Below are 15,184 nucleotides of genomic sequence, written 5' to 3' on the forward strand. Positions count from 1 at the left end.
TGTGTTCATTTGGAAATATCTTATATATGGCATGAGATGTTGGTTTGTATCTAGCTTCTTACCTACCTACCAGACTACTTACCAGTTTTCCTAACAGTTTTTGTCTAATAGTGAGTCCTTATCGTAATAACTGAGGTCTTTGGATTTATCAGTCACTTTGATACTATTTATTTGTTTAAAATAATAATAATACCTAGAATTTATATAAAGCTTCAAGGCTCTAGTGCCAAGTGCTTCACAATTAGTAAATCATATGATCCTATAACAGTCTCCAGAGGTAGGTGCCTTTATTGTCACCATTCTACAGAAGAGGAAACTGAGGTAAAGAGAGGTTAATACTTTCTCAGTGTCTACAACCAGTAAGTACCTGAGTCTTGATTTGAAGTCAAGTCTTCCTGACTTCCAGGTCCAGGGCTCTATCCTCTATTTTTTCTAGTTTCCCCATTACTTATTTATATTGTGTACCTAATTTGTTCCACTGTTCAACCTTTATGTCTCAATCAGTAACAATCTGTTTTGATTATTACTATTTTATAGTGCAATTTGATTTCTGATATTTCTGGACTCTTCCTATTTTTCCCCATCTTTTTCCCTATTATTTTTCTTGAGAATCTTAATCTTTTATTCTTCCAGAAGAATCTTATTACTTTTCTGGCTCTATAAAGTAATGCTTTGGTAGTTTGATATGACACTGATTAAGTAAATTAATGTAAGTAGTAGTTTTCATTTTTATTATTAGTACTGCCCATCCATGAACAATTAATATTTATCTGGTTACTTGTCTTATTTTGTAAAGAATATACTTGTATTCTGTGTGTGTCTCAGTAGGTAGGTTCATGAATATTTTAAATACCACGTAGTTCTAAAAATGGAGTTTCTATTTCTGCTGAGTTTCATTAGCAATATATAGAAATGCTGATTTTTTTATTTTATATCCTGCTACTTTACTGTTATTATTTTACTTAATTTTTAGGTGATACTCCATTGTTCATACAAATCAACTGTGTTATCTGCACAAAATGGTAATTTTGCTTGCCTATGTGCTTACTCTAATTTCCTTTTCTTGTTTTCTTCTTGCTGTAACTTGCATTTTTATACTGTACTAAATAGTAATGGTGATAATAAATATTCTTGCTTTTTTTCCTAATTTTATTGAAAAGACTTCTTGTTTGGCTCCATTTTATATATATATATATTATATATATATATATATAATACTAACTTGATAATATTTTAATTTAATTTTTCCAATGAGCAGAAATCTCTTTTCTCTCCCTTTATGCCTCCCCTTCTCCATGGGGGGAACCAAGAGAAGAATAAAACCCTTATGACTAATAATATGTACAGTCAACCAAAACAGATTGCTACAATGGCCATGTCCAATATGTCTTTCTGCATCCCATCACCCAAAAATTAAGTCAATTCCACTTATTACTATGTATTCTGGTTTATAAATGATTTTTTAATATATAACTTAAATGGTTGTATCTTTGAAAGATTTTTTTTGCACTTACTGAGATAATATACCATTTGTAGTTCTTGTGATTAACTTTGTCTATTATGTTAAAAATTTTCCTAAAATTGAGCTAATATTACATTTCTGGTATAAAGCCAGTCTGGTCAATAATCTTTTGTAATATGTTGATGTAGCTCTTTAATACTATTTACACTTTTGTATCAGTATTAATTAGAGATTATTATTCTATAGTTCTCTCCTCATTTTGATTCTTCTTCTTTAGGTTTCAAAATCATTTTTGTATCATAGATGAAATTTTATAGGATCCCCTTCCTAATTTTTTAATTTTGTCATACTGTATTTAACTATTGGATAAAACTCACTTGTTTTTTCAATCTTTTTAAAAATTTTATTTGTTTAAGGCAGTGGGGTTAAGTGACTTGCCCAAGGTCACACAACTAGGCAATTATTAAATGTCTGAAGCTGTAATTGAACTCATGTTCTCTTGACTCCAGGACCGGTGCTTTGTCTACTGTTGCCACCTAACTGTCCCCAAAACTCATTTGTAATGCCACCTGGTCCCAGGGTTTATTCTCTTAGGAGTTCAGTTATGGTCTGTGCAAGTTTCTTTTTCTAAGATTGAATTATTTAAATAATATATTTTTTATTCTGATAATCTGGGCACTTTAGATTTTTTTATATAATCATCCATTCCTTAAATTGGTATAAAATTGAGCAAGGACATTTCCATTAAATTTAATTTATTACTTCTTTTTTTGTGTGTGAAATCACATTTTTTTAAAAAAATTTTGATAGTGGTTATTTGATTTTCCTATTTATTAAAACCAAATCAGCTAATTGTTTATTGTTCTGTTTCATTTTTTTAAAAGTATCTTCTAGTTTTGTTTAATTCAATATTTTGGGTTGGTTTTTTCCCCTTTCTATTTTGGTAACCTTGAGTTTCAGAATTACTTTTTTATGGTTGAGTTTTTTGGTTAGTTTCCTAGATCTTTTTTTTTAACAATTGAAGATTCATTGGGTTCTTGATTTCATTATGGAACATTTTGTAATTTTCTCTCTGGATTTTGAGTGTGCTTTGATAGAATGAGTTTCAGATAATTTAAGTATATTATGGTTACTTTGAATGAAACTTCTCTTTATATTAATTTATTCATGGGCCTTGTTACAACTCTATAGAAATGCTATTGATTTTCATGAATCTATTTCATAATTACGCCTTTACTGAAGCTATTAAATTAATGGCCTCATTATTTTCTTTGCAACTTATCTGGGATTATCTAATATATCAACACGTCATCAAAAATAGAGCAGAGCCAGGATGGTAGAGTGAAAGAAAGCCTTTTCTCCCCAGCACACTTCTTTCACAATACCCTGGAAAACACACCAGATTTAGCAGTAAGCCTGAGCAGTAAGTCAAAATCAAATGAGTCCTTTTCTAAGCCAGGACAGTTTAGAAAATCAGAAAGATCTGGGCAAGGAGCTAGCCAGGAACATAGAATAGCAGTTCCTTCTGTATTCTAGCAATGGACTGAGACTGAGCACCAAGTCAAGTTGTTTCTTCCTTTATAGCTAGTCCAGTTTCCATAATTATTTGATATTGTTAATTTTAGGTAAAAATTTCTGTCAGTTTTGTTAGTCCTTTAAAGAATCAGCTTTTAGTTTTGTAGTTTCTGTGATATTTTGGTTTTCAAATTAGTTTCTGGATATTTTGTTTTTCAAATTAGTTTCTGATTTTAAAGATGTTCAGTTAGTTTTCTTATTTTTAAATTGAATATTCAGTTTATTAAATGTGTTTTCTATTTTGTTACTCTGTCTTAGCATAATTTTTCCTATGAAAATAGCTTTAACTTCAACCCATAAATTTTGGTGTCTGTTGCATCATTGACGTCTTTTACATAATTATAATTTCTGTTAATTTGTTTTTTGATACAGTCATTATTCAGGATTTTATTATTAATTTTTCTCAAGTCTGCCTTTTGCTTACACTCCCTATGTTATTATTCTTTATTGAATTATGGTTTATAAAATATATGTTTAATGTATTTAAATTCTCTTTGCCCATGCCACATGAGTTTTTATATTTAATGTTACTTTTCTGATGAATCTCTAAATCTTTTGCTTTTAAATTTTCCACGTTTATTTTGTTCTACATTTTCTTTATTAGATCCATATCTTTTTGCAACTCAGTTAATTTTTCTTATATGAATTTAATTTCTATGACATGTTGAATATTCAGATTCATTCATTACCTATGATTCCTTTAGACATAATGTAATTTCCTTTTCTTTTAACATTATAAATCTTTATTTTTGTTTTGTGTTATAGTGTGAATGGAACTCCTTTTTGGAATCACCCAGTGGTCCCATTTTAATTCTCAGTGTATTTAAATTTATAAATAGGGGCTTTTTTTTTGGTTTATTTGTTTTTTTTTGTAAGCAATAACTTTGGGGATTTGTTTATAGATTTGGGGTTTTTTTGGTTTAAATTTGCTCTATCACTGTGACTTCATACTATTTTAAGGTAATTTCTTACAATAGACTGCATTCTGAGGGCCAGCCTAGCTAAGTAAGGAGAGATTCATCATTAATAGGCTAGGTACCAGGTGATGAATTTTTTGACCATGGCAATTTATAAAACTCATGGGACTTTAATTTTGGAAAGGATTTTAGAGTTAGTTTGGTCTAGTTGCGTCATTTTACAGAGAAAAAAAATTAAGACCTTAATGAGGTTGAAACTTTCCCAGTGTCATGAAGAAAGAATACAAAATGGTCCTTAGTCTTTTTGCATCTCCCTTCCATTTCTGCTGTGGCTGAATAGAAGGCAGATGATAATCAAGATTAAAGTCTTTAACCTATCAAAAAGAAATAAAAAGGGGCAAATAGGTGGCACAGTGGATAGCACACCAACCCTGGAAGTAGCCTGACTGACAGCTGTTTTTTCTCTTGTTTCCTATATAGAGTGGAGATGTAGAAGAAAGCCCCACTATGTTAGGAAGACAACATGACCAAGAGTTGCTCAGATGAGAAGGCATGGATGGGTTGTGATTTGTATTGTTGGAGTGCTCAAATCCATGAACTACAGAACCATCAAAGTAAGTGGGTAAAGTTATAAGTGTGGATATGCATATTTAACATTATGGACATTTCCCCAAGCAAGACAAGGCCTGGCATCTAGAAGGCACTTCAAATTTGTGATAGGAACTAGATAAAGAAAATGATTGGAACCCAGATTTGAGGCAGAAATTGGGCTTGATCATATTTGTTGAAATAGTGCAAAGTAGTACTTCTAGTGATTCTCAAACTACTTGCTATAGAATATAATTACCAATTACTTGAGCACAAGTTATATGACAAATGTCAAGGGGAGTGAGTATGACCAGAAAGGTTAGATCAGTTATCTATTGAGAATATGGACATAAGAGTAATATCTCTTGGATATTTGGTTCATCTTCTTGGGAATAATTTATAAAAAGACATGAACAAGAATTATTATAGACCAAGACATGGAGGAATTGAAACTTCAATTGGCAGGAATATTTATAACACTGACATCATGAATCTATCATAGTAAATATCCTACCCCTACTGGTGACATACTGCCACCAGTAATTTCCTTCTTGTGTATAATGTAGTGCTGGACAGTCAGGCTATCTAATGGAACTGGTCAGATCAAAAGAATTTCAATAAAAACATTCAAATCAGTATAGTACTTGTAAAAAAATTGTCTAGTCAGAGAATAAAACATTGCAATTTTCTGTTTAATAGAAGAAAATTGAAATTTTGAGGCATCAATCTGTCTGAAACAGTTTGGAACCAAAATAAAAAAAGCAAACAAACAAAAACCAAGAACATAGTTGACATTATAGCTAATCTACAACATAAACTAAGCATGGCTAATCTGTACTGTGCTGGCCAGGACCAAGGAATGCAGACTGTTTTGAATATCTGAATTCCCAAAATGTTTCCTAGGAAACAGTACAAGAGTTCAAATGATTCATAAAATATTCAATTGGACAGATGTTACATATGAGAAGACATTTCCAGTTGTGGCACAGAAGTTATGCCATAGTTTAAGACTTTTGTGTTATTTTTAAATTTAGGCAAAATTTTAAGACTTTTATTGGTTGTGTCAGGGGTGGAACTGCTGGCTAGGCCAAAATGCTCATGCTCAATTGGACTAGAAGTTACAGTTGAATGGGTAAAGTTTAAAAGTAAGAAACTTCTTTATTAGAAGAAGAAATATCCAAAAACTTATCAGCCTCCTCTTCCTCTCCATATTCTCCCCCCCCCCCAAAAAAAACCTCAAAACATTCACTTATTCTTGGACTTTCAGAGTCGAAAACTTAGAACTAAATCTTAACTAATATAAGGGAAGGGGAGAGAAAAGGGCTAGATTTTGGTGGGGGGGGAAGTGCAGGTTTCCTTACCATTTTCCAAACTACTCCCCCTCTTTGTTCTATAGGGCCACTTTTCTTGTGTATTATGTTTTTTTTCAGTGTCACCTCTTTCCTCTGAATTCTTTAATGCTTGTTTGGGGTCAGAAGAGGGAAGTTAAGGTCAAAGTTTTTATTAATAACTTCAATAAAAGCTTAATTCTGCTTATAAAATTTTTGGATGATGGAAAGTTGAGGGTAGCAAATATCAGTCAGGAGTCAAACAATCTTGACTTGCTGTAACAAGTCAAACTGCATTTAACAAGATTAAATTGAACAGGAATAAATGTTTACACTTAAATTAAGCAAAAAATAGTAAATGTATGGTTTTAGGAGGGAGTGGGATGAAAGAAAGTTCATGTGTAGAAGGTATGACTTGTACTCAGGAAATGTAAAAGTCAAAAACCTCAGTATAATCATAATAGTAGCTCACAATAATAGTTCATATATATATACATACATACATACATACATATATATATACATATATATATATATATATATAGCACTTTAAGGTTTGCAAAGCAAACTTACCTCATTTGTTCCTCACAACCTTGTGAGAGGTTTTTCCATTTTGCCGACGAGGAAAATGAAGCATAGTAAAGTCAAGTGAATTGCCAAGGGTTTCTTATCTAGGAAGAATATGAAGGAGGTTTCAAACATAAGTCTTTCTGAGTTCAAATTCAGTGTTATTTGTACACACACACACACACACACACACACACACAATGCCATGCTGCCTTTGAAAGAATGAGAGGAATGTTTAGTTTCATTGCAGAACACTGCTCATCATATTTTGTGAAGGACATTGGAAATTTTTAGGGGACATCCTTTGGAATGGTACAGGAGGTATGTACATGAGTTCTTTCTCCCAATATATAAGGAACTTCTTTTTCCTCCAAAGAATTAAACTTGTTCATAGGGAAATTTTGTCTAGAAGTTTTATACAAAAGAAAGTTTCTGTTCAATGTAAGGAAGAATTTCTTAAAAATAACAGTTCTCCAAAAATGTAATGAGCTGTCTTATTTAGGTTGAGACTTCCTTGTCAGAAGTGTTTCAAGTAGAGACTAGATGACTACTTTTCCAGGAATGTTGTAGAACCATTTGACAGTGATATTGTTGCCAAAGTGAATTTCTTGAAAATGTATATCTCAAAATGTTTTCATAGCAAGAAGTGGGGGGGGGGGGGATCAGATCAGTGAATTGGGCATGCAACTAAAAAGAAAACTAGAAAACTAATAAATAATATCTCAGCTAAACACTAATATAGAAATTCCTAAAGTTAAAAAACAGGTTAACAAAATTGAAAACAAAAAAATCAATTATAAATAAAATTTGAAAGCTATTTTTTATAAACCAAAGACCTTAGATAATCCATCAACTCATTTGATTTTATAAAAGAGAAAAGGAAACCAAATTGACAGTATAAAAATGAAAAAAAAACTAAAAAATGAAGAAATAAAGGATATAGGGGCAGCTAGGTGGTGCACTGGCCCTGGAGCCAGAAGCACCCGAGTCCAAATCCAGCCTCAGACACTTAATAATTGCTTAGCTGTGTGATCTTGGGCAAGTCATTTAACCCTACTGCTTTGCCAAAAAAAAAAAGACATTTTGTCTTAATTATATGACAACAAAACTGCTAATTCTAGATATATAGATATATTAGATAAATATTAATAGAATAAGAAATAAAGAATCTAAATAACCCAATCGCAGAAAAATTGAATTCTCAAGTGGAAATTATTGAACTCCCATACATTAATTCCCAAAGAGGGTTGGGGTAGGCAGGGGAGAGGAGGGTGGACACAAGAATCTTACGGGTTCACAAATAAATTCTATGAAATATTAAAAAAATAAGGCCCAAAAGTAAACTTTTTGGAAGAAAATAATAAAAAAAAATATCCTTACAAATTTCTTCCATGATAAAAATATGGTCTTGATACTTGAACCAGGTTAAAATCAGAAAAAGAAAACTGTAGTCAATTTTGCCTACCCCTGTGATCCCAGACAGGTCATCCAATCCCAGCTCCTTGCAAGAAGTAAAAAAGAAAATGTGTTATATCTGACCACTCTCCCCCACGATCCACCCTCACCTCCATCACTCACATCCCCCCCTTCTCTCCTTCTTACTGTAGATGTCTATACCCCATTGAGTATATATGCTGTTTCCTCTCCTAGGCACCTCCAATGAGAGCGAAGTTTCCCTCATTCCCCTTTGCCTTCAAAAAAATTCTTATTATATGAAATATCTTAGCCTATTCCACCTCTCCTTTCTCTTACTCCCATTACATTTCTCTTTTAGCCATTAACTCCATTTTTACAATATATTATATCTTCAAATTCAGCTCTATCCTGTGCTTCATCTATAAAAGCTTTTTCTACCTGCTCTATTAAATGAGAAGTTTCTCATGAGTATTATCAGTATCATTTTTCTATGCAGGAGTATATGTAGTTCATCATCATTAAGTCCCTCATATTTTACCCTTCTCTGCCACTCTCTATGCTGCATCTGAGTCCTGTATTTGAAGATCAAACCTTCTGTTCAACTCTAGTCATTTCAGCAGGAACATTTGAAATTCCCCTGATTCATTGAAAGTCCATCTTTTTTCCCTGGAAGAGTATGTTCAGTTTTGCTGGGTAATTCATTCTTGGTTGCATTCCGAGCTCTTTTGCCTTCCAGAATATTATATTCCAAGCCCTATGAGCCTTTAATGTAGTTGCTGCTAAGTCCTGTGTGATCCTGAATGTAGCTCCATGATATTTGAATTGTGGCCTTCTGGATGTTTGTAATATTTTCTCTTTGACTTGGGAATTCTGGAACTTGGCTATAATATTCCTGGGAGTTGTTTTTTTTTTTTGGATCTCTTTCTGGGGGAGATCAGTGGATTCTCTCAATTTCTATTTTTGCCCTCTGCTTCTAGGATATCTGGGCAGTTTTCCTGTAGAAATTATTTTAAAATGATGTCAAGTCTCTTTTCCTGACCATGACTTTCAGGTAGCCCAATAATTTTAAAATTATCTTTCCTGAATCTGTTTTCCAGATCCGTTGTTTCTTCAATGAGATGTTTTACATTTTCTTCTAATTTTTCATTCTTTTGGTTTTGAAGTATTGTATCTTGATTTCTTGTAAAGTCAGCAGCTTCCCTCAGTTCCATTCTACATCTGAAGGATTTGTTTTCCTCAGAGAGCTTTTTTTACCTCCTTTTCCATCTGGCCAATTCTGCTTTTTAAAGCAGTCTTCTCCTCAGTAACTTTTTGAACTGTTTTATCCATTCTACCTATGCTGGTTCTTAACATGTTATTTTCTTCAGCATTTTTTTTGGATCTCCTTGGCTAAACTGCTTACTTCTTTTTCATGTTTTTCCTGCATCCCTCTCATTTCTTTTCCAAATTTTTCTTCTATCTCCCTCACTTGATTTTCAAAATCTTTTTTAAGCTCTGTCATAGCCTGAGCCCAATTTCTGTTTTTCTTGCAGTCTTTAGATGCAGGAGCTTGGACTTCCTCATCTTCAGATTGAGTATTTTGATCCTTCTTGGGATCATAGACAATGTATTTCTCAATGGTGTTCCTCTTTTTTCTCTGTTTACTCATTTCCCCAGCCTGTGCCTGGTTTTGGGGTACTTCCTGAGCTTTTGAGTATTATTGGAATACCCCCCCACAAGGATCTCAGTGTGTGAGGCTCTGTCCTCCCTCCTGGTCTGTGGATGGCCACAAATGTACCCCTTTGCCACGGGGCTGAGGTAGGAGGGCCCTGCTGTTCTCTGGGGGGCCTAGACTGAGATCAGGATTTGAATGTGGTCAGAGCCCCAGAGTCCTGTTCCAGGTACAGAGGACAGAGCTCGGAAGTCTCTCTCCACTCCCCTATCTTGGCTGAGCATTCAAGGCTCAGTTGTCTGGGTGCTCCTGCTTACTGGCTCCGCCTGCTTCTGTTTCCTGGATCTGGGCTGCAGAGGGCCTTGCTGCTTCCTGAGTGCCCTGAGGGCTGGACTTCATGCTCTTGCTTTGGCAGAGGTCCCCGCTGATCTTCCAAGTTGTGCCTGGTGCTCTCTGGGGTGTAGGTCAGGAAACTGCCCCCACTGAAGTGAGCCTGGCTCCGAGGCTCCCTGGGGCTGCCTCTGGGAGGCTGAAGTTCCTTCATTCTGGCCAACCACCCCTCTAATCCAGTGGAGTGGAGTCTTTCCACTGTTTTCCACATTACCTTGGGCTGGAGAATTGCCTCACTGGATCCCTCTGTGGGTTCTGTCTCTCAAAAATTTAGTTAGAGCCCTTATTTTATTAGTTTTGAAATTTTATAGCATGAGGGCACCTAAGAGAGGTTCTTTTCCTGTTGCCCCCATCTTAATTTTTAAAATTAATTGAAACAATTTCACCAAGGAGACAAGATATAAAATAAATCTACACAAGTTATGAATTTTTATGTTTAAGTCTTTCTACCAAGACCTTCATAAGACCTTTGTGAATACAAGTACAGAACACATTTTCTTTTTTGCAAGGCAATGGGATTAAGTTACTTGCCCAAGGTCACACAGTTAGGTAATTATTAAGTTTCTGAGGCTGAATTTGAATTTAGGTCTTCCTGACTCCAGGGCCAATGCTCTATCCACTGTGCCACTTAGCTTCCCCCAGAACACTCTTTACACAAATATAGACCCAAATAATTGGAGATACATTTTTAAGTATACTGTATTTATTTTAACATTGATTTTTTTTTTAGGTTTTTGCAAGGCAAATGGGGTTAAGTGGCTTGCCCAAGGCCACACAGCTAGGTAATTATTAAGTGTCTGAGACCGGATTTGAACCCAGGTACTCCTGACTCCAGGGCCGGTGCTTTATCCACTACGCCACCTAGCCGCCCCCACATTGATTTTTAAAGTTATAAAATTCCAAATTCTTTTTCTTTCTCCAGTCTCTCCATCAATAGATTAGGCAAACTGATAGCAGTTATGCATGTGAAGTCATGCAAAATATTTCCAATTTACTCATTGGGGAAAAAAATTCAAAATGTATGCTTCTATCTATATTCAGTTTATCAGTTCTCTCTGAAGGTAGATAACATTTTTCATTGTGAGTCATTTGAAATTGTCTCATTTCACAGTTGATCGCTATTACTGTTCCTGTGTATGGTGCTCTGGTTCTCTTCATTTCACTTTATATCAATTCACATAGGTCTTCCCACTCATCATTTCTTATAGCACAGTGGTGTTTGGCCATTAGTTGCTATTATTATTATAATAGTAATTATTTTGTTATATTAATATGCATTTAATAATATGTTGTTAATTTATATATCTGTTAATACAGCATTATTGTATTAATGAGTATTATAGTATTAATTGCTTTTAAGTATAGAGTAAGATAATGTAGTAAAAATGATTCAACTTCATCCATTTTAATACTTACCAAATGACCAAAGGATTAGTGACTACTTTAGAGGGCTAGAAAAATAATTGTAGAATTCATCTGAAGGAATTAAAGGGTGGGATTCTCAAGGGAAATAATGTGGGAAAAGTGGAAAGGAAGGAAAACTAACAGTTCTAGTTTTTAAATTTTTCTACAAGACAATAATCATCAAAATTACTTGGTACTAGTTAAAACATTACCTGGTTAAAACATACTTGATTTAGTCCAAGTTCTCATTCATTATTGTCAATAATAGTTTCAAACTGGTACATGTGCTAGATAAAACAAGCTGCATGATTTCCAAAAAAATTAGTGGATAGATAGTTTGTGACTAGACATGGAATTAACTTTTGATTATCTGAATATTTTGATCATACAAAACAGTGCAGTTGAAATTAGAAGAGAAAAGGGGGGCGGCTAGGTGGCGCAGTGGATAAGCACCGGCCCTGGAGTCAGGAGTACCTGGGTTCAAATCCGGTCTCAGACACTTAATAATTACCTAGCTGTGTGGCCTTGGGCAAGCCACTTAACCCCGTTTGCCTCGCAAAAAAAAAATTAGAAGAGAAAAGTAATTAACTGGGAAATCTTTGTAGCAAATTTCTCTGACAAAAGTCTGATATTCAGTAAGATGTATCTTCAAATATAGAACAAGAGTTATTCCTTAATTGAGAGTTAAAATAACAGAGTTCTCAAAGGAAGAAATCCAAGATATCAACAGCCAGGCAAGAATAACACTTAAGTAATTAATAAAGAAATGCACATTAAAACAGCTAAGTTTTAATGTAAAGACTATCAGAATGCCTTCTGTGTGGGGTAGGGGGAGAGAAATGAGATTAGGGGAACAATTGTAAAATCCAATAAAAATAAAAACAATAATAAAAAACAAACTCATAAGATTGACAAAGATACAAGGGTGGGGAAGATTTTTAGAGGGATTGTCAAAAGATGGGCACACTTATAGACTAGTGAGGTCATTGTGGATTAGCCTTACTGTACTAGAAAGCAATTTGGAATCAAATGAGAAATTACTAAATTATTCATGAAATTTGACTTAGTAATAATATCACTATTGTGTTTAGTACTTTAAAGAGAAAGAGAAAAATGATCAATATGTACAAAAACATTTAAAACGACTTTTATTTTTAAGGAAAGAACTAGAAAATAAGAGGGTACATATAAATTAGAGAAAGTCTAAACAAATTATGGCACATGAATATGATGGAAAATAAATGTGGATTAGTTTTGTTTGACTATACTTATTTGTGGTAAGTATTGTGTTTCTGGCTGTACATATGCTGTACTTATGGTGAACTTTTTTTTGACTCTAGTGACCTATCTAGTTTCATACAGAGAGGATCATCACCTAAAGATTGGCTATCAAATGAAAGTTTTATTTAATTTTTTTTGCCTAATCAACTTGAAGGAGGTTTGAATTTAGAACATTAAATGACTGTAGAGTCCTTTTTAGAGAGTCTCTGACCAGCCCCACAGACACTAAGTAACGTTAGTTTCTGGGTTTGTGGGTCAGCTCTATCCCTTTGTACTAACCAAAGGTTTGGATTCTATTTTTTCTTACTTCTTTCTTTCCTCCTACCTGATGTACTGTCAAGTTTTTCTTTAGATATTAATAGAGTTACAATTATAATAATACAGATATTACAGTTCTAACTCAACTGAAGTAAATTTGTTTAGCCAGACTGATGTGCTCATTTCACTTTACAGTATTTGCTTTTCCTGATATTCAATTCCAGCTGTGCAAAATATAGGGCCTGGGGAAGATTTTTCTGTCCTTGAGTTCAGTCTTGCTTACCCTACAGCCATGAGTCCTGCATCTGAAAGGTCTCCTCTGCTCCCTTGGTGCTGGGACAACACTGTTCACTATTAGACTTTCTGAATTAATGGAACAAGGAAATAAAGTTATTTCTTAAGGCATAGAAGTGACATGGATTTGGGAAGGGAAGATCTGGATTCAGCTTTCCTCTCAGAAACTTAGTAGTTGTGTGTGTGACTTTAGGAAGTTCCTTTACCTCTCAGAGTCTAGTCTTTAAATTAGGATGTTGGCTGTCATACTTAACTCAAGGTAGTTATGGAGCTAAGATGAGATAATATATTCAAAATCCTTGTTGTGGTTGTACACTTGTCATGCTACCAGAGGTGGCAAGCAGCAAAAGCAGGAGCTTAAAGTGAATTCTTTAGAGGACTGTGGAATGCACTTAACACTCTAGAAGAACCTGTGTGCCTTGCCATCCTCTTCACCCAACACAGTAACCAGAAAGAAAAATAGCTGTATTCCTTGTCTCATTCCCCCTGGCAAACAGCCCTTTGGCCTTTCTGCAGCCTGAAAAAGGCTTTTTTTTTTTAATCTGTAAGTATCTCCTAATTCAGGTCTTGCTAGAATCTTCTATCTCATAACTTAGAGTTCAATGACTGACTCACAGTCTGTTTCTTAGCCTCTATACTTGTACTTTGATTTGTGTGTTTTGTTTCTTTTAGGTTTGTTTTGTTTAATGTAGATATAACAAAAAAAATCTAAGACCTAAGGAGCATAAAAGAGGACCATGTAAGAAACTATGAATTTCTATTTTTATTTCCTTATCTGCAAAATGAGTTGATGATCTCTAAGGTTCTTTCCTGCCAGATTTATATTTATATAGATTTATAAATCTATGATCCCATGATTGATTCAAATCAAAGTTCTAGAATCTTTCAGAATTTTTTCTACTCATATTTTTCTGAGTAGTGCCTATATTATTTGGGTTCTTCTTGCTTCATTATGCATGAGTTCATGTAAGTTGTTTATATTTCTAAGAATATTATATTCCTTATTATGGTACAATAAAATTCCTTTACATTCATATGCCACACTTTTTTTCAGCCATTCCTAAATTTACAGGCATGTATCTATTTCTACTCTTTTGCCCCAATAGAAAGAGCATTACCATAAACATTCTCAAATCCATTAGTGAGTTTGGGGGTGTCTATCCCAAGCACATGAAGATTTTCCCTGGTGGAATGGGCTATTGAGAACAGTGTGTTCCAACATATTATTGGCAGGTGCTGTATAGCACTTAGAGCTTGGTCAAACATTGAAAACACCAGAGTCATCCACTGCATCCCTGGCCATCACTAGATGGCTTGACTTTTGTCTTATCATTGCACTTTGATGACTCTGGAAGAGAGAGTGAGACTGATGACTTTGGGCTCTGCCTCACTATCTAATTTATGTATAAATTGAGACATCACCTCATGATGTCATTGGTCTTCTTCAAAACAAAGGACAAACAACACGTACCTGCTAAAATGATCTTAAGGCACAGTCTGATCATATCACTCTCTTACTCAAAGTTCTTTTTGCCTTTAGACTGGTAATAGCAGCTAGGTTTCACTGTAGATAAGCTTGGACCTGAAGTCTGGAAGACCTGAATTCAAATGTACCCTCAAATACTAGCTGTGGGATCCTGGGCAAATCATTTAACTTCCATTTGTCTTAGTTTCATCATCTGTAAAATGGTCATAATAATAGCACCTACCTATCACCCAAGGTTATGCACTTCATTTTTGGAATGAAGTTGATGATGATGACGTCATATGATGATACACAGTCTTCTGCCTAGATTACAAAACTGTTCACAATCTGATTCCAGCCTACCTGTCCTCATCTATTTATATTTCTATTATTATATCTATTTATGTTCTTTGTCTTTTTACCCACTACATTCCAGTGAAATTGGAAAAACCAAATCCAACAACTTTCTTGTTTTCACAGAAACCACCCTTCATGCCTGAAATATACTAATTTTGCTTCCCTATCTCTGCATCTCATTGGATGCCTTCTCTTCTTTAAAGACTTAGTCCAGGTAGCACTTCCCCAATT

The 15,184-nt window shown here is 34.3% G+C and overlaps 1 protein-coding gene across 6 annotated transcripts in view; it reads left to right on the forward strand.

Moving 5' to 3' along the window:
* SOCS5 (suppressor of cytokine signaling 5) overlaps positions 1 to 15,184 on the forward strand; it is a 144,746-nt gene that overhangs the window by 100,776 nt on the left and 28,786 nt on the right. For 5 of the 6 annotated variants that reach the window (XM_074205285.1, XM_074205293.1, XM_074205272.1 and 2 more), the window contains one exon: positions 4,435 to 4,568. The gene's annotated coding sequence lies outside the window, so the exon portion shown is untranslated. Of the gene's footprint in view, positions 1 to 4,434; positions 4,569 to 13,803; positions 13,871 to 15,184 lie in introns of all 6 variants that reach the window. The other variant, XM_074205302.1, reaches the window with a different exon arrangement.

This window comes from Macrotis lagotis, chromosome 1 (assembly GCF_037893015.1).
Source record: "Macrotis lagotis isolate mMagLag1 chromosome 1, bilby.v1.9.chrom.fasta, whole genome shotgun sequence".
Taxonomy (NCBI): Eukaryota; Metazoa; Chordata; class Mammalia; order Peramelemorphia; family Peramelidae; genus Macrotis; species Macrotis lagotis.